This window comes from Phocoena sinus, chromosome 7 (genome assembly GCF_008692025.1).
Source record: "Phocoena sinus isolate mPhoSin1 chromosome 7, mPhoSin1.pri, whole genome shotgun sequence".
Taxonomy (NCBI): Eukaryota; Metazoa; Chordata; class Mammalia; order Artiodactyla; family Phocoenidae; genus Phocoena; species Phocoena sinus.
This window is the reverse complement of record NC_045769.1, coordinates 7,670,758-7,696,058: the sequence shown is the minus strand read 5'-3', so window position 1 is coordinate 7,696,058 and position 25,301 is coordinate 7,670,758. Positions and strand designations below refer to the sequence as shown.

Genomic DNA, 25,301 nt, shown 5'->3' with positions numbered 1-25,301 from the left:
TCAGATGCTGTGATTATTTGACAAGGATTTTAAAGCCGTCTTTATGAAAGTGCTTTAACAAATAATTATAAATTCTCTTAAAACATGAAAAAATAGAAAATCTCAGCAAAGAAATAGAAATTCTAAAAAAAGAACTAAATGGAAAATATTGAAGTGAAAAATACCCTCATCAAAAGAGAAAACTATCCAGAGCTCAATAGTAGATCAGAGATGACAGGATAGAATTAGTGAACGTGAAGACAGGCTAACAGAATTACCTAGCCTGAGCAACAGGGACTTATGGGATAATAATAAAAGAGCTAACATTTGTATCACTGGATTCCCAAAATGAGAGAGTGAATGAGACTGGAAAAGTAGTCAAAGAAGTGATGGTTGATAACTTGCCAAATTTGGCCAAAGACAAGCCCACAGATTCAATAAGCTGAGCCTACCCCTGTAAAGAAAAGCACACTCCTCCTGTGTGTCCTCTGCTCTCAATACTTGACTACAGTGCTACTTCGCTTCTGATACCAGATGTGTGTGTTTTCCACACATCAAGCAAGTTTGCAACACCCGCTTGGTATACTGTAGTTTAACTCAGTTCTGATACTATCAAATAGATTACTGGTTTATTATGAAAGGTTGTAGCTCAGGAACATCCAAATGGAAAAGATGCACAGAGAAGGTATGTGGGAAGGGAGTGTAGAGCTTCCATGCCCTCTTTGGGCATGCCGTCTTCCCAGCACCTCCACATGTACACCAACCCAGAAGCTCTCTGAACCTCATCCTGTTGGGTTTTTCTGGCAGCTTCATTCCGTAGGCATGATTAACTAAATCATTGACTATTGGTAGTTGAACTCAATCTTCAGCCACTCTATTCCCTCCTCTGAGGTTGGGGAGTGGGGCTAAAAGTTCCCGCTCTCTAATCATATGGTTGGTTCCTCTGACAACCTGCACCCCACCCCCACCCCCATCCTTAAATGGTTTCCAAAAGTCACCTCGTTAACATAAACCTCAGGTGTGATTGAAAGGGATTTGTTATGAATATCAAAAGACACCTTTATTGTTATCATTTAGGAAAGTCCAAGAGTTTTAGGATCTCTGTGCTGGAAGCAAGGGTGAAGACCAAATATATACTTCTTATTATCAGTCACAATATCACAACCCCAAACAGCATAAACCCAAAGAGATCGATGCTGACACATATCATTTTAAACTTCTGAAAACTAAATACAAAGAAAGAGACTGTGAAGTAGAGAGAGGCTGCATTACTTTTAGGGGAGCACCAATTCAAATGATACTAGTTTCTCATTTGAAACCATGGAGGCCAGAATGAAGTGGCGCAACATTTTTCAAGTACTGAAAGAAAACAATTGTCAACCATGAATTCTGTTTCTGGCAAAAAATATCCTTCAGAAATGAAGAGGAAATTAAAAAATTCTCAGACAAAAGAAAGCTAGGAGAATCTATTGCTAGCCAAATTATTCTGAAAGGATAACTAAAGTTCTCTTTAAAAAAAAGGAAATGATAACATAAGGCTTGGAATTTCAGAATGGAAAGAAGAACATCAGAATGAGTAAAAATAGGAGCAAATATAAACTATCCCCCTCATGAGTTTCTTAAATCATAAATTATAATACCAACTAATGTAGTGATCAATGTCATGTGGAAAAAATACTTAAGATAATTATACTTAGAATGGGGAGAGGATAAAGGAGCCTAAGTGGAATTAAGGTTTCTACACCTCACTCAAGGTAGTAAAATGTTGATACGGGTAGACTGTGTAACTTATGTATATTGTTGTACCTAGAGCAACCCCTCAGAAGACTATACAAAGTGATATATTTTAAAAACTTTATAAATAAATCAAGGTGGGACCCAAAATATAAATGTGTATTTAAACTACAGGAAAAAGAAAAACAGTAATGAGAAAGAGAGGAAACAAACAGAAAACAAAATATAAAATGGCAACTTAACCCATAAAATATTAATAATTACCCTTAAATGTAAATGTCCTAAATATACCAATTAAAAGGCAGAGATTGGTGGGATGGATTTTTTTTAAATGATGTAACAATTAGATGTCTACAACAAACTCATTTCAAAGACTGTAACATAGGTAGGTTTAAAGCAAAAGGATGAAAAAAAGATATGCCATGCAAACACTAATTTAGAAAAGCAAGAGTGTCTATATTATTATCAGATAAAGTAGACTTCAGGACAAAGAAAATTACTAGGGACAAAAAGGGTCATTACATAATATTAAAAGGATCATTCTACCTAGAAGACATAATGATCTCAAATGTAAATGCACCCAACGACAGAGTCTCAAATTACATGAAGCAAAAACTGTGATAGGGCTGAAAGGAGAAATAGATCCACAATTATATTTGGGTACTTAAATACCTCTCTCAGAAAATCAGAATTGATACAGAAGATCTGAAGAACACAATCAACCAGTAAACCCTAATTGAGATATACATATAGAACACTCCACCCAACAGTAGCAGAATACATTTTTTTATTGGCATGATGGGGCATTCACCAGGATGAACCATATCTTGAGTCATAAAAAACACCTCAACAAGTGTAAAAGAAATGGCATCATGCAGAGTATGTTTTTTAACCACATAGAAATAAACTAGAAATCCATAGTAGAACGGCAACAGGAAAATCTCTAGGCCCTTGGAGCATAAACAACACACTTCTAAATAGTCCCTTGGTCAAAGAGAAAGTCTCAAAGGAAATTAAAATAAATACTTAGAACTAAATGAAAATGAAAACATAGCAAAATATGTGAGATGTAGCTAAAGCAGTGTTGAGAGGGAAATTTATAGCTCTAAATGTGTAAATTAAAAAGAGGAAAGGTTTCAAATCAGTTATCTAAGTACTTACCTCAAAAATCTATAAAAAGAGAAAAAAACCCAATGTAAGTAGAAAGAAATAATAAAGAATAGAAATCAATACAATTAAAAATAGGAAAAAATAAAGAAAAACACAAAAACTTGTTCTTTGAAAAAAATCAATAAAATTGATAAACCTTTAGCAAGACTGACAGATAAACAGGAAAGGCACAGATCACATTAAGAATGGAACAGGACATCACTACAGATACTGCAGCTTAAAAGGATTATAAGGGAATACTACAAGAAGTTTATAAATCAAGAAGCTTATCAAGAAGTTCATAAATTCAGCAACTTAGTAGAAATAAGCCAATTCATCAAAGACTACAAACTATCAAAATTCAACCCAATTGAAATAGACCATCTGACTAGTCCTATAACCATTAAAAATAGTGAATTCAGAATGTGGAAGCTCCCTAAAAGGAAATCTCCAGGCCCAGGTGGTTTCACTGGAGAATTCTAGAAAATATTTAAAGAAGAATCTATACCAGTTTTACACAATCTTTTTCAGAAAATAGAAGTGGAGGGAACACTTCCTGACTTATTTTATGAAGCCAGTATTATCCTGATACCAAAACCAGACAAAGAGTATATAAAAAAAGAAAACTATAGGCCAGTATCCCTCATGAACTCAGATGCAAACGTACTCAACAAAATATTAGCAGATTGAATCTAGCAATCTGTTTTAAAAAATTGTAAACCATGACCTAGTATTATTTATTCCAAGTGTGCAAGGCTGGCTCAACATTCAGAAATCAATGCACCATATACAAAAATTAATATAAAATGAATCAAACACATAAATGTAAGAGCTAAAACTAACTGTCCTAGGAGAACACATAGGAGTAAATCTTCGTGACCTTGGGTTAGGCAAAGGATGAGTGATCACAGAAAAAAACAGATTAATTTGACTTCATCAAAATTAAAAACCTGTGCTTCAAAGAACACCATCAGGGGCTTCCCTGTTGGTCAAGTGGTAAAGAATCCGCCTTCCAATGCAGGGGACGCAGGTTCCATCCCTGGTCGGGGAACTAAGATCCCACGTGCTGCGGGGCAACTAAGCCCGCGTGCCACAGCTACTGAGCTCGCGCACCTCAACGAGAGAGCCTGTGTGCTGCAAACTACGGAACCCATGCGCCCTGGAGCCCTCGCGCCACAACGAAGACCCAACACAGCCAAAAAAATAGAAAAAGAACAAAAACAAAAATACAAACTGATTTTCAAAGAACACCATCAAAAAATTGAAAAAAAGAAAAACCCCACAGAACGGGAAAAATATTTGCAAATTGTATCTAATAAGGGTCTTGTATCCAGAATATATAAAGAGCTCTCACAACTTAATTTTTAAATGAGCAAAGAATTTAAGTTATACGAATAGCCAATAAGCACATGAAAAAATGCTCAATATCATAGGTCATTATGAAAATGCAAACCATAATGAGATAACACTGTACACCCACTAGGATAGCTATAATCAAAAATACAGATAGCAAGTGTTAATGAGGATGCAGAGAAATTGAAAACCCTCATATACTGCAGGTGTGAGTGTAAAATGGTGCAGCCATTTTGGAAAACAGTTTGGCAGTTCCTCAAACTTGAATGTGAATGTTCATAATGGCATTTACATAATAGCTCCCAAAATGGAAACAACCTAAATGTCCATCTACTGTGAATGTGTGGTGTATTCATTCATTGGAATATTCTTTGGCCGTGAAAAGGAATGAAGTACAGGTACATGCTACAACATGGATGAACCTTGAAAACATAATGCCAAATGAAAGAAACCAGGCATAAAAGGCCACGTAGTGTATGATAGATAAGAAAGTCAATTAGTGGTTGCTAGGGGCTACAGGGAAGGGGAAATAGGGAGGGACTGCTAATGGGTATGGACTTTCTGTTTTGGGTGATGAAAATATGATAAAATTAGGTAATGGAAATGATTATATTATACAACTCTTTGCATATACTAAAAACCTCTGAACTGTACATTTAATTTATTTTCAATTATCAATAATCATGCCTTGGATAAGCCTCATTGGCTATGATACTGCAACTGTGCAAAGCTTGAATTGTACATTTTAAAAGGGAGAATTTTATGGTGTGTGAATTATATCTCAGTAAAACTGTTACTAAAAATCAATACATGTAATCTATCATATTAACAGAATAAAAAAACAGTTTCATTGTATGATCCCATCAGTTATTACAGAAAAGGCATTTGGAAAAAAATCCAACACACATTCATACTAAAAACTCTCAGCAAACTAGACAAGGAGAGGAACATCGTCAGCTTGATAAAGATCATGTACAAAAAACCTACAAGGGATAGGCACATAGATTAATGAGACAGAATAGAAAGCTCAGAATTAGTTCCACACAAATATGCCCAATTAATTTTTGACAGAGGATCAAAAACAATTCAATGGAGGAAGGATAGCCTTTCAGGAGATGGTGTTGGAGGAATTGGGTGTACACAGACAAATGAACCTTGACCTAAACCTCATGCCTAATGCAAAAGTTAACTCAAAATGGGTCATGGACTTAAGTATAAACTGTAGAACTGTAAAACTTACAGATCAGAGCGTAGAATACTTGCATGATGCAAGGTTAGTAAAGAGTTCTTAGACTTGGCACAAAAAAAGCACAGTCCACATCAGGAAAGATAAATCGGTTCTCATTAAAATTAAAAGCTTTTTCTGTGGAAGACCCTGTTAAGAGTCTTTAAGATGAAAAGACAAGCTAGACTGGGAGAAAATATTGCAAACATATCCAACAAAGGATTAGTATCTACAGTACATAGAGAGCCCTTAAAACTCAACAATATAAAACCAATCCAGTTAGAAAATGGGCAGAAGACATGCTACAGATGGTAAATGCACAAGCAAAAAGATGTTTAATATCATGAGCTACTAGAAAATGTGAATTAAGTCCACAGTGAAATACCAGTACATACCTATCAGAATGGCTAAAATAGAAGGAAAAACCAAAGTTGGTGAAAAGTTCCGCGCGATACCAAATGCTGGTGAGCATGCGGAGAAAGTGACTCATGCACACTTTGCTAGTGGAAATGTAAAATGCACGGCCACTCTGGAAACACTTCCGCAGTTTCTTAAAAGGCTAAATGCAGCCATCATACAGCCTGCTAATTGCATTCCTGGGCATTTAGCCCAGAAAAATGAAAACTTATGGTTCACACGAAAACTTGTACACAGATTTTCATAGCAACTTTATTCATAACATCCCCAAACTGGTAACAACCCAGATTTCCTTCCATGTGTGAATGGTTGAACAAGCTGTGGTACATCCACATCATGGAATGATACTCAGCAGCAAAAAGGAATGGACTGTTGATATACACAACAACAGCACGAATCTTCAGGAAATACGCCGAGTGAAAAAAGCTGGTCTGAAAGGTTTACATCTGTATGATTCTGTTGATATCACTTTTTAGGAAAGACGTATTTTGGAAACAGAGAATAGGTTTGTAGTTACCAGGGACTGAGGGAGGTAGGGCAGGTGGGAGTTGGGTATGATGGTTATTAAAAGACGGTTTGAAGGATCCTTGAGGTGATGATAGCTCTCTGTCTTGATTGAGGTGGTGCTTACGTGAACCTACACGTGTGATAAAATGGATGAGAACTTCATGAGTACGAGATCAGTGCATTGTATCAATGTCAACATCCTGGTTTGGGTGTTGTACTATAATTTTGTAAGATTTTACCATTGGAAATTAGGTAAAAGGTAGATAGCATCTCTCTATTATTTCTTACCATTGTGTATTAATCAGCAATTATCTCTAAATACAAGTTTAGGCTTTTTTTAGTAAGAGCCACCAGGTGAACACAGAGGAGAAAATAATTAATTTTGCATGAGGAAACTTTGAAGCCAGGTAATCTTTGAATTTGGTCATGAGGGATGAATAGGATTTCCAAAGGCTTTTGTCTTATTATTATTTAAAAAAGAAGAAGAAGGGGGGAAAAAAAAGCAATTAACACTGTTCCTGACATCCTCTAAGAAGACCTCTCAGGGGATATGTCTGTATGGCCTTGAACTTGTGTCAGTAACCTTAGGCTGCGGTGAAATTCAGGAAAATCTGAGATTGTGAGTTAGAGGGCAAGAACAGAATGTTTAGATAGGGGAAGATGAGTAAAATTTGGACATTAAGTGCCTAGAATAGCCAAAAGGAGATGTCCATGAGGCCGAAAGCAAAACGAGCCTGGCACTCAGGAAAGAAGTCTGGGCTGCCGATACCTATTTAGGTGCATGAAGTAGTAGTTAAAGCCACAGAGTGAATGAATATACCTAGTAAGCCTACAGTCGGAAAAGGAGAGAGGACCAGTGATGGACTGTGAAGAACTCCGACGGTTAAAGGGTGGAAGCTTCTTAGGAGAAGGTGGGGAGTGGGCTGCAGAAGGGAAGATCTTAGAAGAGTTAAAGAAAAAGGAAAGGCACAGTTGGTGACAAGTTCCAATCGAGGGTGAGCTGCCCTGTGCTCTGGAACAGAAGTCACTGCATTTGGTCATCAAGTCCTTTTCTTTGTCTTTTGAATATCTCATGAGTTTTTTCGTTGGCGTGATGAGAGCCAAAGCAGGCTGTAGTCAGTCGAGGGGTGAAGGGACGTGAAAACGTAGGGGTGCGAAGTGGAAACATCCCTTTCAAGGAGCTTTGCTGCGCCAGAGGTGGTGAGAGGGAGCTTGACAGAAGCAGGGTCCTCAAGATGTTTTTGAGAATGAGGAGGATCGGAGCTTGCTGGCAGGCAGTGGGTAAGGCGCCGCACACATTTCTGGACTCCTCTTTGGAAATTGCCTTCAGAGCCTAAGGCACATTTTCAACAATGGCCAATCTTCGTCTTTGGAGAATGCGTTTGAGTTTTGGAAACAGCCAAGTCAATTTAGAGCCAAGAGTGGTAAATCAGGTGGGTGATCAAGCTGGATAATACAACTTCAAAAAAAAATAAAGTATAATTATAAAGTAGTAAAACTGATTTTCTCGTGAAGCTCATGAATTGGCTTAGAAAGTAGTTCTTAAAGAATTCCAAAACCCTTTTGAGCAGTTGTGGCATTATGTGAATAAGTGTGCAGAGTCCCTTTGTAACTTTCAGAGGAAGAGACTGGCGTGCATGGAAGTCCTGTTATATGTGTGAAAAAATTGGTTTTGTTACATATATTTACTCATACTGTGCAAATGTAAAGTTTCCCTATAATCTTTTTGCCTGAGAGGTGACCTAGTGGAATTATACCAAAGTTTGTATGTGGGAGAATCAAGAGTTTCAAATTGTGATTGTTTAAACAGTTCTCCTGTGGTCTTACAGATGTAATTAGAATTCCTAGGATAGGAGTGTTCCCACAAGCATAATAATACTTTAAATGTGTGTTCAATTATCCTTTTCTATAGCCATATTTAATCGTTTCTTTTTGAAATAGAGTTACTTTGAAAATATTAAATCACTAGCATAATCTTGACTGTTGGTCAGACCTGGGACAGTGCTGGGCATGTAGTAAGTACTCACTGGGTGTCCCTTTCCTGTCGTCTCTGCCTTGGGGCTTGATACACGCTGAGGACACACAAAGAGAAAGATCAGTTCCCTAGTAATAGATCATCTCCATTAATGTTCATCCAAAAATATACAGGATGAAGAAAATTAACACGTGTAAAAGTTTGAAGTTTGCATTTAGCTTTGTCGTTAATGTGGCAGATTTACATACACCAAAACACATATTTAATTGAGTGCACCTTTTATACCTCTTTATATGTTTAATTATTTTATACTTAAGGATTACCTTATTTAATCATTCAAACAATCCTGTGAAATAGTTATCCCTGTTTTACAGATGAAGAAACTGTGGCTCGGATGAGTGTAGTCGCTTGCCCAAGGTCACATGGCTGAGAGGGGCAAAGCTTGGACTTGAATTCAGTTTTGCAGTCTAGGAATCTCTTAACCACCATCTCCATGTTTCTCCACCTTAAACCCACACTCTTGATAAACATTTTTAAAAAATCAATCAAAAAAACACCAAATCAATCAAAAACACCACATACTTCCCCTCCCCATATTGAGAAAGGAGAAGTTAGAGCCTTCTTCAAAACCCTACTGGTCAAAAAATGTTATAGCATTGTACTTTGTGTAATTTGAGTTACAGAAGCAATCTTTCTAAAAATTAATTTGTTTTTGAAATAGAAACTTGAGGGACTTCCCTGGCGGTCAACGGTTAAGACTCTGCACTTCCACTGCAGGGGGCGTGGGTTCGATCCCTGGATGGGGAACTAAGATCCTGCATGCTGCACAGTGCGCCCCACCACCACCACCCCCAAAAAATAGAAACTTGTTGTTGATACTCTGCCATGTCCTCCCTCTGCTTTCCAGCACCTGGTGCCCCCAGGAGTGGGCAGGGTGGAAGCATCGGCTGTAACATCCTGTCATGGGTTGCTAACGAGAAAGCCACGACGAGTTAGCCATTCTAGGAAACTTCCCACAGCTGTTGCATTAATTAAGACTTTTGGTCCCGAATAACAGAAACCACTGGAGCTCACTTAAGCAGAAAGGGGAATCTGTTTTAAGGATCCTGCGATGACTCCCAGAATCCAAGGGCAGCGAACCCAGAAAGGCTTCTTCACCTCTGCCTCTCACGCTCTCTACACGTCGGCTTCCCTCATTCATACTGGCCTCTTTGGCTTCCTGCTCTGCAGTGGGATGGCTGCAACCTAAGAGCTGCCACAGTCACCCAGAGGGAGCCTGATATCTCTCTCCATCTTCTCCCCTCACATACTTTCCTCCTTCTCACACTCTCCCTTCTCTGTCCTAATTCCGAATTCTAGAGTGAGAATCAAGTTTGCCCTGCTCTGGGTTACATGTTGGTTTGGGAGAGGGAACGTCAAGACAGATAACAATCCACCACAGTTCTGTTCCCTCCTACCTTTATACATGATGCTACTGGTTATTTTTCTATCCCGGGAGTTTGAAAATTTTAAATGACCCTGATATCACAGGGGTGAAATACTAAGATGCAGGTTTCAGAGACAAGTTTGGCTTGAATCCTCACTCTGCCACTTACTAGGTATGTGTTCTTGGGCAAGTTACTTAAATTCTCTGAGCCTTTCTTTCTTTACAAGTTAAAAGGAATGTACAGTTACTATATTTCTCATGAGGTCATGCAGGGGTTAAATATAACAACATGTAGAATGCTTACCTGTAGAATGCAGGTCTAGCATATACTATGCTTGATAAAATATTGCCCCTTCTTTCTTTCTGGTGAGCATTAAGACACATTGCCTTACCAAAAAGATGTTTGAGGTATATGTAGAGTACAAATCTCACACTGCCTTCTGCCCTCAAATTCTGTTCCCTCTTACCCCCTTTCTTTGGCCCCTTTTCATCTACCTTTGCATATCAGTATATTCATAGTCCAAAGGACTTGGGGTCTAAACCTAGAAAATTCTCTAGGGCCATATTCCCAGGCCATAGCTAGAGGTCCCGAGACATCGTCTGAAGTGGAATCTACTCTCACAGATAGATGGTACTTCTGGTAAAGGGACTATTAGCTCTACCACAGCCCCAGTCTTTTGTCCCATGGCTAGAGTTGAAGGGGCCCACTTAAAGATTCAATTCAGTAAATATTTATTATCTTTACTATTTGCAAGACCCTGAAATAGGTATTGTTGGAATTGCAAAATATGTAATTGAAAGAAATAGTCCTTTCCGTCAAGGAGAATAAAGTCTGAAAGAAGAGGTGATGGATCTACACAAATCGCTAATTCAGGATGTTTAGTACAACTGGCTTACCAAGGCCCCGTGTTAATGTAGACAAGTCATCTTAAGGAGGGGTGAAAGAAGAAGTGATGGATCTACACAAATCGCTACTTCAGGATGTTTAGTACAACTGGCTTACCAAGGCCCCATGTTAATGTAGACAAGTCATCTTAAGGAGGGGTGAAAGAAGAAGTGATGGATCTACACAAATCGCTAATTCAGGATGTTTAGTACAACTGGCTTACCAAGGCCCCATGTTAATGTAGACAAGTCATCTTAAGGAGGGTGGAAAAATTGTTTGAAGCCAGATCATGGAGGCTATTGAACGCCAAGCTGAGGACTGTAATGTCAGGATAGCTGGAAGCCAGTGAGGATTTTTGAGAAAGGAGCGTGATCTAATGCTGTATTTTAGGAACTTTATCCTGGTAGTCAAATGCTAAAGGATCTGAAAGGCAGGAGAGCAGGAGAGGAGGCTGGAGTCTAGCTGGGGAGCTGCTTCAGTAGGAAGTGAGGGTGGGATTATGAATTCGGACCCAGTCCAAGACTTGGTAAAGACTAGAAGTTGGGGATTGGGCTGAGGTAGAGGGAGTATGCGGGGTGACTTGAACCCTGAAAGTGCAGGAAGAAGTGTAGACTGTAGATGGGGGTCACCTGGGGTCCCTTGGGAGCTCCTCCTCTCCTGAAGATGGGGTGCGAGTGGAGAAGTAGCGCTCCCATGTTTCACTGCACCCTGCGGCCAAGGGAGCGCCAACTGTAACTAAGGGTGCTGCATTAGAGCTTGACTTGCCCTGCCCACCTCATAGGGAAACTTTGTGGGTATTTGTTTTTTATAAATTTATTTATTTATTTGTTTGTTTTTATTTTTGGCTGTGTTGGGTCTTCATTGCTGCGTGCAGGCTTTCTCTAGTTGCGGCGAGCAGGGGCTACTCTTCGTTGTGGTGCACGGTCTTCTCATTGCGGTGGCTTCTTTTGTTGCAGAGCATGGGCTCTAGGCGTGCGGGCTTCAGTAGTTGTGGCTCGCGGGCTCTAGAGCACAGGCTCAGTAGTTGTGGTGCATGGGCTTAGTTGCTCCGTGGCATGTGAGATCTTCCCGGGCCAGGGATCGAACCCGTTCCCCTGCATTGGCAGGCGGATTCTTAACCACTGCGCCACCAGGGAAGCCCCTGTTTTTGTTTTTTTGAGAAAGGAAAACTAGATGAATTTCGGTACCTTATTTGGAAACTCTCTGGAGCAAACAGTAATTATGGACACATTTTCATCTAAAGTCTAAGTACTTAATATTAAAATCAGCCAGGAAGTCATTAGCAGGCTGCTTTTTCTTTTTTTTTTAAACTGTAGAATCCCCTCTGTGAACAATGAAACAGAATTTTGGCCCCAAATTAATATTTAAAAGACATACAAGACTGGAGTTTGCTTTCCCCATTAGTGAGAAGAAAGAATTTACACTGTTTAATAACAGAGTCCTTGATCATCTTAAAATATAGCTGAAGTTTATTTTGACATTTTTGTTTGATTATATTGGTGTTGTTTTATTCAGCAGCAAATTTAATAAAAATGCTGGTATGTATTTCTTAAACAAGTCTCTCAGCTCACTAAACTGAGACTCACTTTCTAATGCTCTCAGTACTTTGCAGAGCCGTGCAGGGTCTAATAAGGCTCATTCATGGTGCTTTAATCATGCTCTTAATAAAAAACAGTCATTTGGGGAATACGTTTTCCAGGCAGTTTCCTTGCCCCCTGGGGGAAATATTTTGAGGCCTCCCAGTGACCATGGGATTAAAAGTCTTGACAGGGAAGTCCTAGAATCCTTCAAGAACTAGGCCTTTGAAAGATTCATTGTTACGGACTCTCCCTTTGAAAGAGACCACTTTATCTTACTCCTAAACATCTATAGGACAGACATAGCACTTTCTGAAAAGAAATTCTGGGTGATGTGGAAGAGCGAACGTATGTAGGTAATCCAGTACGGGTAGTGTGTGATTTGAAGAATGATAGTTCCATTTTCATGGTTGCCATAACGATCACACAGTTGTGCAAAAAATGTGTATAGCTTTTGTAGACGGGAGCTGGCACTATTGCAATGATTCTTCTTGTATCAGAACAACTGTTTTCAGATCTGAAAAATAGGGGTGGCTTAACCCTTGCCCAGTTAGCTCAGCGTGCTCCCTGAGAAGGCTCTTTGGATCTCTGGGGCTGTTGAAATGTATTCACCACTTACATTTGCATTTTAGCCTGATAAATGGATTGAGAATTAAGGATGATGATCCTTCCAACAGCAGGTTCTGAATTCCTGGCTTGGGAATTCAAAGGATGAGGAAAAAAAAATGCTGTTCCTCAGATAGAAGTATAGGAGAGATGTCTAGACATAGTTAATTCCTTGACCTTGTGACTATTCTTAATTCCGTCCACTAGAATTTAAATCCATTAAATACTGGCCTTTACCATTGTGTTTAAGTCTCTGATAAAGTCATATTAAAGTTTGATTACATTTTCTGTTTCATTTTAATACATTCATTATGTCTGTTCTGGAAATTGCAAAGCAAATTTAATAGCATAGTCTTTTAAAGTGAAAATATATCTATTCATGTTCCCTTTTCGGCTACTTTTCCTATCTTTGGATACTCATTCCAAAAGAAAGTACTTGGGACTTGACTTTCTCTGACATACTAAAGAATATCCATTTGGAATAAACTTGATGTCAGAACTCTGTATGTGGATTTTCAGGTTGAGGGTGAAAAGTTGTCAGATTTGGGTTCGGTACCTAAAAACGAAGTCATTGACAACTTAGTCAACCACAGAGAAACTTTTCTCAAAGAAATTTGGGGGTAATTAGTAGTTCAGCAAAAATGCTTCTGGGGTGTTTAAATCTTAAGATAAAGTATGAGACTAAGGGTACGTAGAAGAGATGTCAGCTTCCATTTGAAATAAAACTTCTTGGCTTGTTTACTTCTTTTAACACCTTCTCTTTTGAATTCCTGTTCCATTAAATCAAAGTTCTGCAGTTCTGTGACCTTAGGCAAATTATTTAATCTCTCTGAGCCTCAGTTTCCCCATCCATAAAACAAGAGTAAAAAATAATACCCACCATTATTATAATTCTAAGAGAATCACCTTTCAAGAGATTCTAGGAGATGTAGAAAAAAAGTGTTTTTAACGAGAGCAAGATTTCCCATATTTTGAAGTGAAGACCTCTAATATGTTAATACTCTGCGAAGATTTTGCACATAGGAGAACTTTTTATGCCTAAACTCTAAACATTATATTTAGAGGCTTAGATATTTGATCCCTCTGTGGGAGCATTTCCTGTAAGCTTACTGCTACTTCATTTTGTCCAATTTTAAAACTTATATCAGTCAGTGTTCTTCTAGCCTGTTTTAAAGTAACCCCAATGTGATATTTTAAATCTGGGTCATAGGAAGACTCTACTACCCAGAGGTAAAAGAAGAGAGAGAGATGTTCAGAGAGTGCTTCGGGTAGAAGGACTTTCTGGGCGCCATGGGACTCGGCTGCTCTCATTTCTCCCTTAGGTGTGCAGAGCTGCATTCTGAACACCTGCGAGCCTAGGTTTAAGACTTCTTGGACAGGAAGTAAAAGAGAGCAGAGGCCAAGCCATTCGTATCTACATATAAACTCTCTTGGTTGAGTTGTGCCCTGCAGTTCGGGGCCTTCAGGTAAACTAACTTGGTGGCTTCCAGGCCTTTGCTGTAGCTCTTCCTTTTGCCCAAGTCCTTCTTTCTCCATAAAGCCCATGGCTCACTCCTCACCTCCCTCAAGTCATCTTCAAGTGGCATCGTCTCATTGAGGCCTCTGCTGACTACCCTATTTATAATTGTAGTCAGCACTTCCAACCTCCCTTGCTCTGTTCTAATGTTTCTTTTCTTTTTCCTCCACAGCACTTAATTATAATACTGTTTATTTTCTAGCTTCTCCCCCACTAGAATGTAAGTGGACAGGATTCTTTGTTCTCAAATGTGTCGCAGACACCTAGAGCAGTAAATGCCTGTAAATATTGAATGAAGGAATTCTGGCCTTCTTCCTCTTAACCTCTGATACCTTCACGTTGACATTGTACTGGTTCCTACAACTTCAATTTGTGCTTGACACAAAATAAGTGAAAATTTATGAAAAGAGCTACAATCACACATAGTTTTCAGCCATTTAGAACAAGAAAGGGATGGGCCTATTTCTTGGGAAAATTCATGGCTGCAGGATTGCATGGCGAAAGAGGGATCCAGCTAATTCTTTGTGGCTGCAAAGGGCTGAATCGTGAAGTTTCTCAGAATCAGATTTCAGCTCAGCTTATAAAGGTACTTTCCAATAGTTCGGGCTCCTGTCTGAAATTGAATGGACTGCCTAATAAGTCAGTGACTTATCCCCTTATCCTGAGTACTCAAGATGTGGGTTGATCTGTGTGATTGATTCTGGTTCGGAGACATTTGGGGGATAAGATTTGGACTAGGGTGAACTCTGAGGAGCTTCCAACTCTGTCGATTCTATGATTCTGGCCACTGAACTGATATGGAGTAATTTCCAGGATTTATTGTTAAGTGAAAAAGTAAGTTGCAAGAGAGAATTTATAGGATTCGACTGTTCGTGTTAGAAAGAAGAGAAAATGAGAAAAAATATATATCAAAAAGAAAGCAGAAATGCAAAAAAGAATAAACCAGAAAATGATGAAATAGTTATCTCTGGGGGGTAGGAATAAGGTAGGATAGAGATGAGAGTAAGACTTCTCTCAGTATACTTTAACTTTTGAACCATTTAAATATTCAACAATAAAATTAAATTTAAAAGGAAATAAAAGCAAAATCTCTAAAATCGACATAAGACAATAACAAATGGTACTATTGTTTATCAAATGTATAGCATTACTACACAGAGAAAAAAAGGATTCAGGTAACTTTTGGGCACTATGCTTTTTGAGCACTTTGTACATCCTTAGTGACTATATTCTAACGATAAAACTCCAAAGAAATCTTCATAGATACTTGGTTGCTAGTGGATACTGGGATTGTATTTCTGAAACTGTTTTAAATATTGAAGCCGTTGGGAGCTGAGGCTCTCAGTGGAAGAATAAAAATATAAATATAGAATGCGGGAAGAGGAGGAAGACCTCTGTAGTATTAGAGTTCAGTTGGAGGTGTAAATGTGACTCACGACTTTTAAGCAGTATATTAGGTTGAGCCACAGGAAATTGCCAGTTTTAGGCTGTAACTAGTCAAATATCAACAATTTCATATGATTTAACTCAGTATTTTCTAATTCAGCTCACTAAAAGGGCCTAGAAGTAATGACACCTGAGTAGTAATGAGCATAGCGATCTAGAGCCCTGTGTTGGCTTCTACATAACGTTCATTCGCCACTGAAAGAAACCTGGGCTCCTTAGGGACATGGTGATTATTAGCCTGGGCAGGAAATGTATAAGGTGAGCCTGAAATAGTTACTGTACCAAACAGCACAGAAGTGCTCCAAGACTTGTGGAGACACATTGCAAGGACGCAGGGGATCACTTGAAAGGGCCTCCACCAACCCCATTTGGGACAATTTGAGTATCAGAAAGAATAGTAATGGTAATGGATAATACATTTAATTTTTTTTAAGTCAGTGAATCTGTAATAATACTCAAAAAGAAACCAAAAACGAACAAACAACAAAGTAGGGTCAGTGCAGGAAAAGCTCTTGACAGAAGAGTCAGCTCATAAATACAGACAGTAGTATAGGATTAGAGGATCACCATTTTACAACTTGCAAAGTTATGATTGATTCAGGCAAAAAGCATCAGTGGAAGCTAGAATCACTGGCTGAAAGGTTCTTTGAGAGCAGGATATTCACATGATCTAAAAGTCTTATTCCACAGATTACTTATTAATTATAAAGAGTAAAAGGTAGCCTTATAATAGAAAGCTCTGGCTATTAGCACCTTAGCAAATCACATCTGGCAACCTCACAGTCTGTGCCTTCTGCAGGAATGCAGTACGAAGCGCACACTATCCCCTGTGAAGTATTCACGGCAAAAGTTCACCGTGAATCTAGTCAAGACTTAAAACCTAACTTTCTGTTTGTTGGAAATTCAGAGAGGATTAATTTTGCCACGTTTGATTTATTTCTGTCCTTTCCTCTCTTTCTCCTTCCATGAGGAAACAAGCTGATAAATCTAGAACGTGAGACATTCTACAAGACAACTGGCCTGGACTCTTCAAGAAAACAAAAGCAGTGTTATATTTTTTAAAAATAATAAATAAAGATAGAGGAATTCATATACATTAAACAGACTAAAGAGACATGACTACCAAATACTGTGTAAACCTTGATTAGAGCCTAGATCAGGAGGAAAACAATTTTGTGAGACAATTGAAGACATTTAAATATGATCTGTAAATTGGATAGAGGAAATTAATCTTAACTGTGGTGGTGGTAGTATTCTGGTTCTGTAGAAGAATGCCTTTATTCTTAGAAAACACACGCAAAAGAATGGAGGGGTAAAGTATCATGATCTGTACTACATAATTTAAAATAGTTCAGATGTAAAAAAAAAAGAGCTAGGTATATGAAGGGAGGAACAGAGGGAGGAAAAGGATAAAGCAAATATGTCAAAGTGTTGACATCTGATGAATCTTAATGAGAGGTACATGAATGTTAATTTTACTATTCTTTAAATTTTCCTGAAAGTTCAACATTTTTCAGAATGAAAATTGAGGGGAAGAAAGTTAATTTTAACATATTCTCTAAGTTTAAACCGTGGCTTTCCTGGCCCATGCCGTGGCCTCTGGCTCCCAGGGTACCAGGCCAACCTTGTCCTGTGACCTCTGCTCCAGGGTGTCGTTTTTTTGAAGTATAAAAAGAGGCACAGAATGGAGAGAGGTTCAGTGAGTGGGTGAGTAAATGAATATAACAAGGGAGACCATTTTAGTCATTTCTGATTCCGTTCTCATCTTATCACAGTCCTTTGGAAAGTAACCTAATCACTACATTCACTTGGTCTAGAATTTTGCTAAAGCTTGAGGTAGACCTTTGGTGGACCCTAGATTAAAAACCCCTAGCTGGGTGAAAAGAGCCTGCCCAGAGCATTGCCTCCATTCTTTCTGTTCTCTCTATGGCCTCCTGTGTGTCGTTTCATCACTGTGGGGAAGTGGAGGGACAGATGGACCAAGATCTCCTTCTGCTTTAAATAGACCTCAGTCTTTTTCTGTGCTGAAAAATCTGTGGTTTGTGTCAGACTTTTTAGCATCTGTTGTGGCAGTAGAACTGAGTAAAAGAGTATTAACATATCCACAGCTGCCATCAGAAAAAATAAACGGTCCAGCCCTGCTGCACTAAGGGGCGCTGATTCAGGTTCGAATGATGCTCCCTGCTCCATGGCCTTCGAGAGGAGAGGTCGGCGCATCCCTGAGGAGAGTCAGTGTGAAAGGGAAGCTCAGACGAGTTCAGCATCTGACTTGGCTGGTTCATCTTAGCACCCATCTGGCTGGACTCCCCGCACGGTGCTCCGTAGAGACGCATCACATGGTTGAGTGCTCCAGCTTTTTAGTTACTTTTCCTGCTCCAGTTTACATAAAATTATCTGGTTTCTATATAAACTCTGATACCATCTAATCTAAGAAAGTGGTAAAAAACTGTACTCTTTATCCTCCTAAAGTTATTTCTTAAATATTTTCCATCCCTTTTCACCCATTCGCCATCATTGACCCAGATCCTCCTCACCAGAATTGCTTGTGAACAAGGAGACAAACCCAGAGTCACGGACAGAGGAGGGCCTCTATAAATTTTGTTAGTCTGGAATTGATCCCTGAACCACAGTTTGTAAAACACTGTTTTATGAGAAAAGAAGATGGGATGAAGACAGAAAAGGACACCCTTGGAAACAATAACACTGTGGTGTGACCACAGAGTTGGATGCCAGGCGGTCATGAGTTCTAATCCTAAATGTATTTCCCAAGTCACAGTGGCAGAATTGAATGGAAAAGTGCTAAAGAGGCCCCTTTGGTGATTTTTTCATTAGCGTATCCATCAGCTATTCATTACATGTGTGCCTTCAGTGTGCTGGAAGAGATACACAGATAGGTCAGGATCAGAGCCAGACCTTGAGGAGCTCTCAGCCTTGTCACAGTGATGAGACATGTCCATAAGTAACCGTCAGCATGCCAGGGGTAGTGGTCAGCGCCATTGAACTAGGGCAGGTTGCAGGCAGGGGCAGGGCAGCTGGGGGAGAGGCAGCTTCTACTCTCTGGAGCCATGAAGGTTCCCTGGAAAAAAGATGGCATTGCAGCCAGGCCTTTAAAAGTGGTAGGTCTTAGACACTGGAGATTGGTGGGATAAATGTCCTAATGTTGGGAACAGCACGAACAGTGTTTCAGGAACCAGAGAGTGTAGAGAAAAGTTTGTCATACTAGGTACACGTTGGGAGTGTGCAATCTGACTAGAAAAGTGCAGGCCGGGGCCATATCATGAAAGGCTTTGAATTCTAAGCTGAGTTTCTATTTTAGTCAGTAAAGAGTTGATGAAGGCTTTTTTACCAGGCACATGCTTTAAGACGATTAATCTGGCAGTAGCCATGACCTTGGGAGAGCAATTTCTGTGATGTCGTAGGGGCCATGGCCGAAATCCAGTGAGGTGAATGGTGACAACGTGGTGAGTAAATGTTGCTGTGGAGACTAGACAGCTGCCTCCAGCTGCAAGGAGGTAGAGATGTTGGTCCCCTGAGGAGGAAGAGGACGCAAGGTCAGAGGAAGGGTGTGTGAGTGACAGAAGAACAGAAGTTCTTTCTGTGCTTTTGTTATTCCCTGGGATTCTTGGCCAGGTCATAATGGATTATAGAAGGCTTTTAGTTATTCTTCACGTGTTCTTTTCTCGGACCAATGGCTTTGAGTAAAACAATCTTCGAAGTTTTCTGTCCCTTTAAAAAGTTCGACTAAGCCCTTCAGTCACGTGCCTTCAGAAATTTTGGTTACATAACGCTGCTCTGAATTGGAATTCTGCAGCCTCATGCACTGGAGCCTCATTCTTTCCCTCCCCCACCTGGCACTTTATTTTCTGTGGGTCAGGGTTAGCTTCTTTCTAACCATTGTTGCGGAACTCTTTAAATATTTGGTCTCACAGGTTCTAAAAACTGGCAGGCCAGGCTGCTCCCTGCAGGTTGTGAGACCAAAGCCTTCCAGAAAAGGAGCCAGTAAAATCCCAAAAGCATGTTAACGGAGTGTAACTGCTGCATGGAGCACTGCCCCTGTGGGGCCGGGCTCCCAAGTGCTGAGGGCAGCAGCCCGCAGCCGCTGTGGCCCACGACCAGAAGGAGCCCTCATGCACCACATCGTGGCCGCTTCGTAATTGTGGTGATGACAACAGATTAAATCACTGGCTCTCAGCACTGAGGACTGGGGTTTGTCAGGGTCACTCACTGTTCCCTTGCTTCTCCCAATTTTCCATAGCGAGAGAGCAAGTTTGGAGTCCACTGCTACAGTACAAATACTTGCTGGGAGCTCTCCAAGTTTTACTCTGTCTAGAAGTTAGTTCTCTTAGTAGCCTATACTGAATGTCCGTCTTTCTTCCAGCATCCCCTCAACACATGATTCTGAAATGTAACTCCTCAATATATGTGTGTATGTTTTTGTACCCTGGTTTGTTTGGTTTTTTTAATGATTTAAGGCCACTTGCAGATATACATATAATGCAATGAATAATTTTTAAATTCGGCTACAGGGCAAAAGGGTTATATGAATAGGAAAATTAGGTACACCCAGGCTAAAGGTTAGTTCACAAAGTTCAAACTACAAATGAGATCCTCTGGAAACAGATCACACATGTTTTTCTGAGTTTCCTAGCAGGCAAAGCAAAGAAGGAAACTTAAAAGGATAAAATTCACATATGTGTAAGGTACAAGCACATCATCAGCTCAAGAGAAGAAGAGCGAGTCCTTGCACTGCATAAACTTGCTCCTGAAGTGCTCGTGAAAGGGGCACCGAGTGAGCAACGGAGCAAGGCCCTCATCAGCTTCCCTGCAGCAAATAGCATAGACATTTGTTTGACTTCTTGCAGTATTCCATGGGGTAGGCTTGGTGCTAAGGCCCCATGTGAGAAGGACTCCACGGGAGGCCTGTGCAGGGTGTTTCAGTGTAGTTTATCACCTTTCAAAGGTGTCTGGGAGATTCTGTGCCACAAAAAAAGTGCCAAGATCAAATGGGTCTGTCAAGAACTGTGTGATACCAGCATACTGAAGGCTCTGAGAAGTCCTACTATTAAAAAATTGAGACTTCCCTGGTGGTGCAGAGGTTAAGAATCCGCCTGCCAATGCAGGGAACACAGGTTCAAACCCTGGTCTGGGAAGATCCCACATGCCATGGAGCAACTAAGCCCGTGCGCCACAACTACTGACCCTGCTCTCTAGAGCCCACAAGCCACAACTCCTGAGCCTGCGTGCCACAACTATTGAAGCCTGCTCGCCTAGAGCCCATGCTTTGCAACAAGAGAAGCCACTGCAATGAGAAGCCCACGCACCACAACGAAGAGTAGCCCCCACTCGCTGCAACTAGAGAAAGCCCGTGCGCAGCAACGAAGACCCAACACAGCCAAAAATAAAATAAATAAAATTTAAAAATTAAAAAAAAAATTGGCTCAGCATTTACCAAACTGATTTAATCACAAGACCTTTTTAAAAAAATTAAAACACTTACTGGGAAACACTGATCTAAAACAGGGATCAGCAAACTGTCTCCTAAGGGTCGGATAGATACTTTAGCGTACTGTCCCTGTCAAAACTACTCCACTCAGCTCTGCCATTGTATCCAAAAAGCATGAGTGTATTCCAATAAGGCTTCATTTATGTATACTAAAATTCAAATTTCGTATAATTTTCACGTGTCACGAAATAATATTTTTCTTCTTTTTTTTTCAATCATTTAAAAAGACAGAAACCATTCTTAGCCTGCAGACCATTCAGAAACAGGTGGCAGGCCCAATTTGGTCTGTGAGCTATAGTTTACTGACCCCTGATCAAAAATAATGTTTGGATGGTATGTCTTCCAGCAAGTTTCCCTGAGTACCATTCCTCAGAGTTTTATTTTTATATTATTTTGTGTGTGTGGTGGTTAATTTTTTTTTTTAATTAAAAAAATTTTTATTTTACTTATTTTTATGCAGCAGGTTCTTATTAGTTATCTATTTTATACATATTCGTGTATATACGTCAATCCCAATCTCCCAATTCATCCCACCACCCCCGCCTCTCCCCCCTTGGTGTCCATACATTCTCTACATCTGTGTCTCTATTTCTGCCCTGCAAACCGGTTCATCTGTACCATTTTTCTAGATTCCACATATATGCGTTAATATACGATATTTGTTTTTCTCTTTCTGACTTACTTCATTCTGTATGACAGTCTCTAGGTCCATCCACATCTCTACAAATGACCCAATTTCATTCCTTGATGAGTAATATTCCATAGTATATATGTACCACATCCTCTTTATCCGTTCATCTTTCGATGGGCATTTAGGTTGCTTCCATGAGCTGGCTATTGTAAATAGTGCTGCAGTGAACATTGGGGTGCATGTGTCTTTTTGAATTATGGTTTTCTCTGGGTATATGCCCAGTAGTGGGATTGCTGGGTCATATGGTAGTCCTATTTTTAGTTTTTTAAGGAACCTCCATACTGTTCTCCACAGTGGCTGTATCAATTTACATTCCCACCAACAGTGCAAGAGTGTTCCCTTTTCTCCACAGCCTCTCCAGCACTTGTTGTTCGTAGATTTTCTGATGATGCTCATTCTGACTGGTGTGAGGTGATACCTCATTGTAGTTTTGATTTACATTTCTCTAATAATTAGTGATGTTGAGCAGCTTTTCATGTTCTTCTTGGCCATCTGTATGTCTTCTTTGGAGAAATGTCTATTTAGGTCCTCTGCCCATTTTTGGATTGGGTTATTTGTTTTTTTAATATTGAGATGCATGAGCTGTTTATATATTTTGGAGATTAATCCTTTGTTGATTCGTTTGCAAATATTTTCTCTCATTCTGAGGGTTGTCTTTTTGTCTTGTTTATAGTTCCCTTTGCTGTGCAAAAGCTTTTAAGTTTCATTAGGTCCCATTTGTTTATTTTTGTTTTTAGTTCCATTACTCTAGGAGGTGGGTCAAAAAACATCTTGCTGTGATATATGTCCAGAGTTGTTTTAATTTAGACTTTTATGTTTCTGGCTTAAGAGCAGATTTTCTTAAAAAAGTGTAGTAGAGGATTGGTTTGAGTGCTTACAGGCTAGTCTAAGGTTTTTCTCAGAAACGATGTGTGGGCCCTCTCAAAAATGACATCTGCAAACTAATAGTTGAAGCCTTAAAGTTTTACTGTGTCACACATGGCTGAATTGATTTGAGGCTGGAAGTGTTTTAATGGGCATTATTATTCATTCATAGAAATAAAAGTCTCAAAACACCCAGAGACATTTGATTTTAAGAAAATATAACTTCCCACTCAACTCTCCATGTAAACCAGTAAACTGTGGCCCCCATCAAACTAAGAGTATTTTTTATTTTAACTTGAGGAACGTTCTTTCAGTTTCTTATGTTGTCATTATGATGGTTGATGGAGAACCCAAACTTTCCCACCACCAAGTCTAACATTTCAGTTTCAGCTCAACGGGTATTTATTGAGTACTCAGGATATACAGTGCATTTTGCTGGCTTCTATGGGGGATACAAAGAGGAACAAGAAGCAGACAGCTCCCTCTTTACCTTATGAATCAAGTTCAAGATCCTCACCAATTGAGAGCCCATTACCATGGCATCAGGATTAATTTCACTTCCTTGTCTCTTCCTGTCAGCATGCATGCATTCATTCATTTAACAAACATTTGTGAGTTGCAACCTCTGTTCATAGCACTGTAGCACAAAGCCCTCCAAGAGCGTGCTTTCCAGGGTACATCGGTGTTTCTCTTTTCCTCTGGCACTCTTGTATAATTACAGTTTCTTTTACATAGTGAAACAAGTTATTTCTTTATCTCCTGAGACCTCAGCATTTATGTTCCCCACACTGTATGTGCCTATTCTTGAGATGTTTAGTGAGAAGAGTGAATCTTCTGGTGAAGCACCCTTCCTGGGACTGTGCTCTAAGTGCTCTTGTCCCTCCACCTGAGGGGCACCCACCTTTCCCTGTCCCCTTTTCTTGGTGTACCAGTGAGTATATAGTTTTACCAGATTCATCATTTTAAAGCTATTAGCTGTATTGAGCAATAGGAGTCTGTAAGACTGTTGAATATCCTTATAAGCATTATTATGTATCTGATTATTTTTTGATTGGAGGAGATTTTATACAGTGTTAATTTTTTCCACTTATAATAGTAATACTAATCATAGTGCGAATTTGAAAAATATGGACAAGTATAAAGGAAAAATATTAATCCATAATTCTACTACCCATCAATCAATTCTATTAACAGTCTAGTTTTACTTTCCTTGATTCAGAAATCACATTTAAAATTTTTTAAAATTTAAATTAAAAAACAGTAAAATTGACCTTTATTTGTTGTACAGTTCTTTGAATGTTGACACATGTAGGTTCACGTAGCCACCACCACTATCAAGATACAGAAAAGCTCCATTCCCTCAGAACAAGCACCCCTTTTTAATCCCACCTTCCCCAAGCCCTGAAAATCACTTATGTCTCTGTTATATAATTTTGTCTTTTTGAGAATGTCATATAAATGGAATCATAGACTATATAAGCTTGTGAGAGTGGCTTCCTTGACATAATACCTTTGAGATTCATCCAAGTTGTTGCATGTATAGTAGTTTGTTCCTTTTTGTTGCTCAGTGGTATTCCATGGTGTAGATGTACCATAGTTTAGTTATCCATTTATCCACTTACCATTTAAGAGTCTTTTTTAAAAAAACATCTTGACATTTCTGAAATCCTGAAGTACTTTAAAATCAATGTATATATTTAACGTGCTCGGGGTTTTTGTTTCCCCAAAAAGCTATTATTGAATTGATAGTGTGTCCTAGAATTAATACTGTCTTAGAATCAAGGTATTATGGTGGTGAGATGATCAGTGTGGAGGATCAGAGAGGGCTGGTGAAGGGTTATCAGGAATAAGGGAACTGAACAGTAAGGGGACAGGTAAAGGAAGGCCTCGAGAGGTTTGCAGCCCGGCGCCCAGAGCTGCTTGGCAGCCTGTGAGGGCTTTGGGGAAGTTTTGAGCAGAAGAACAATATAGGAAATAAGACTTTAAGAACAAAGCCAACTAGTTGTGGTGACTGCCAGGATGTCCACCATCATGAGTGTTGATGAGGCGGGAGGGGACCGGGGAATGGCAGCAGTGGGGCTGATAGTACTGGAGGGAGTGGAGGAAGAACTTGAGGAGAGTGCAGTGGGGGCAGGGAGTGCTGACTAGAGAGCCTGTGTTTGGGGAAGGGAGGGTGGTTCCTGCTAAACACCCTGACTTCCAGGCCAGTGCCCCGGAAGACGGGGCAGGAGGTGTGGAGAACTTAGGACCGACTGCCCAAATCTTAGTTATTTATATGGTGTGAATGGGTAGGTTGGGTGGGTCATGTTATTTGGGAAATTCTAAAGCAAAATGAGAACGTCCAGGGGCTTCACAGATTAAGAATGAGGTGTGCCTAGGGATACTGTGTGGAGATAAAGAGGCATAGGGTGTACTCAATTATGTGAGCCTGGATGAAGTATATGATT

General features: G+C 39.7%; 1 protein-coding gene and 1 pseudogene across 8 annotated transcripts in view; one reads left to right on the top strand and one right to left on the bottom strand.

The window, feature by feature from the left end:
* DIS3L2 (DIS3 like 3'-5' exoribonuclease 2) overlaps positions 1-25,301 on the top strand; it is a 376,911-nt gene that overhangs the window by 204,455 nt on the left and 147,155 nt on the right. The window lies entirely within an intron of this gene.
* Positions 4,818-4,947, bottom strand: LOC116757238 (annotated as a pseudogene).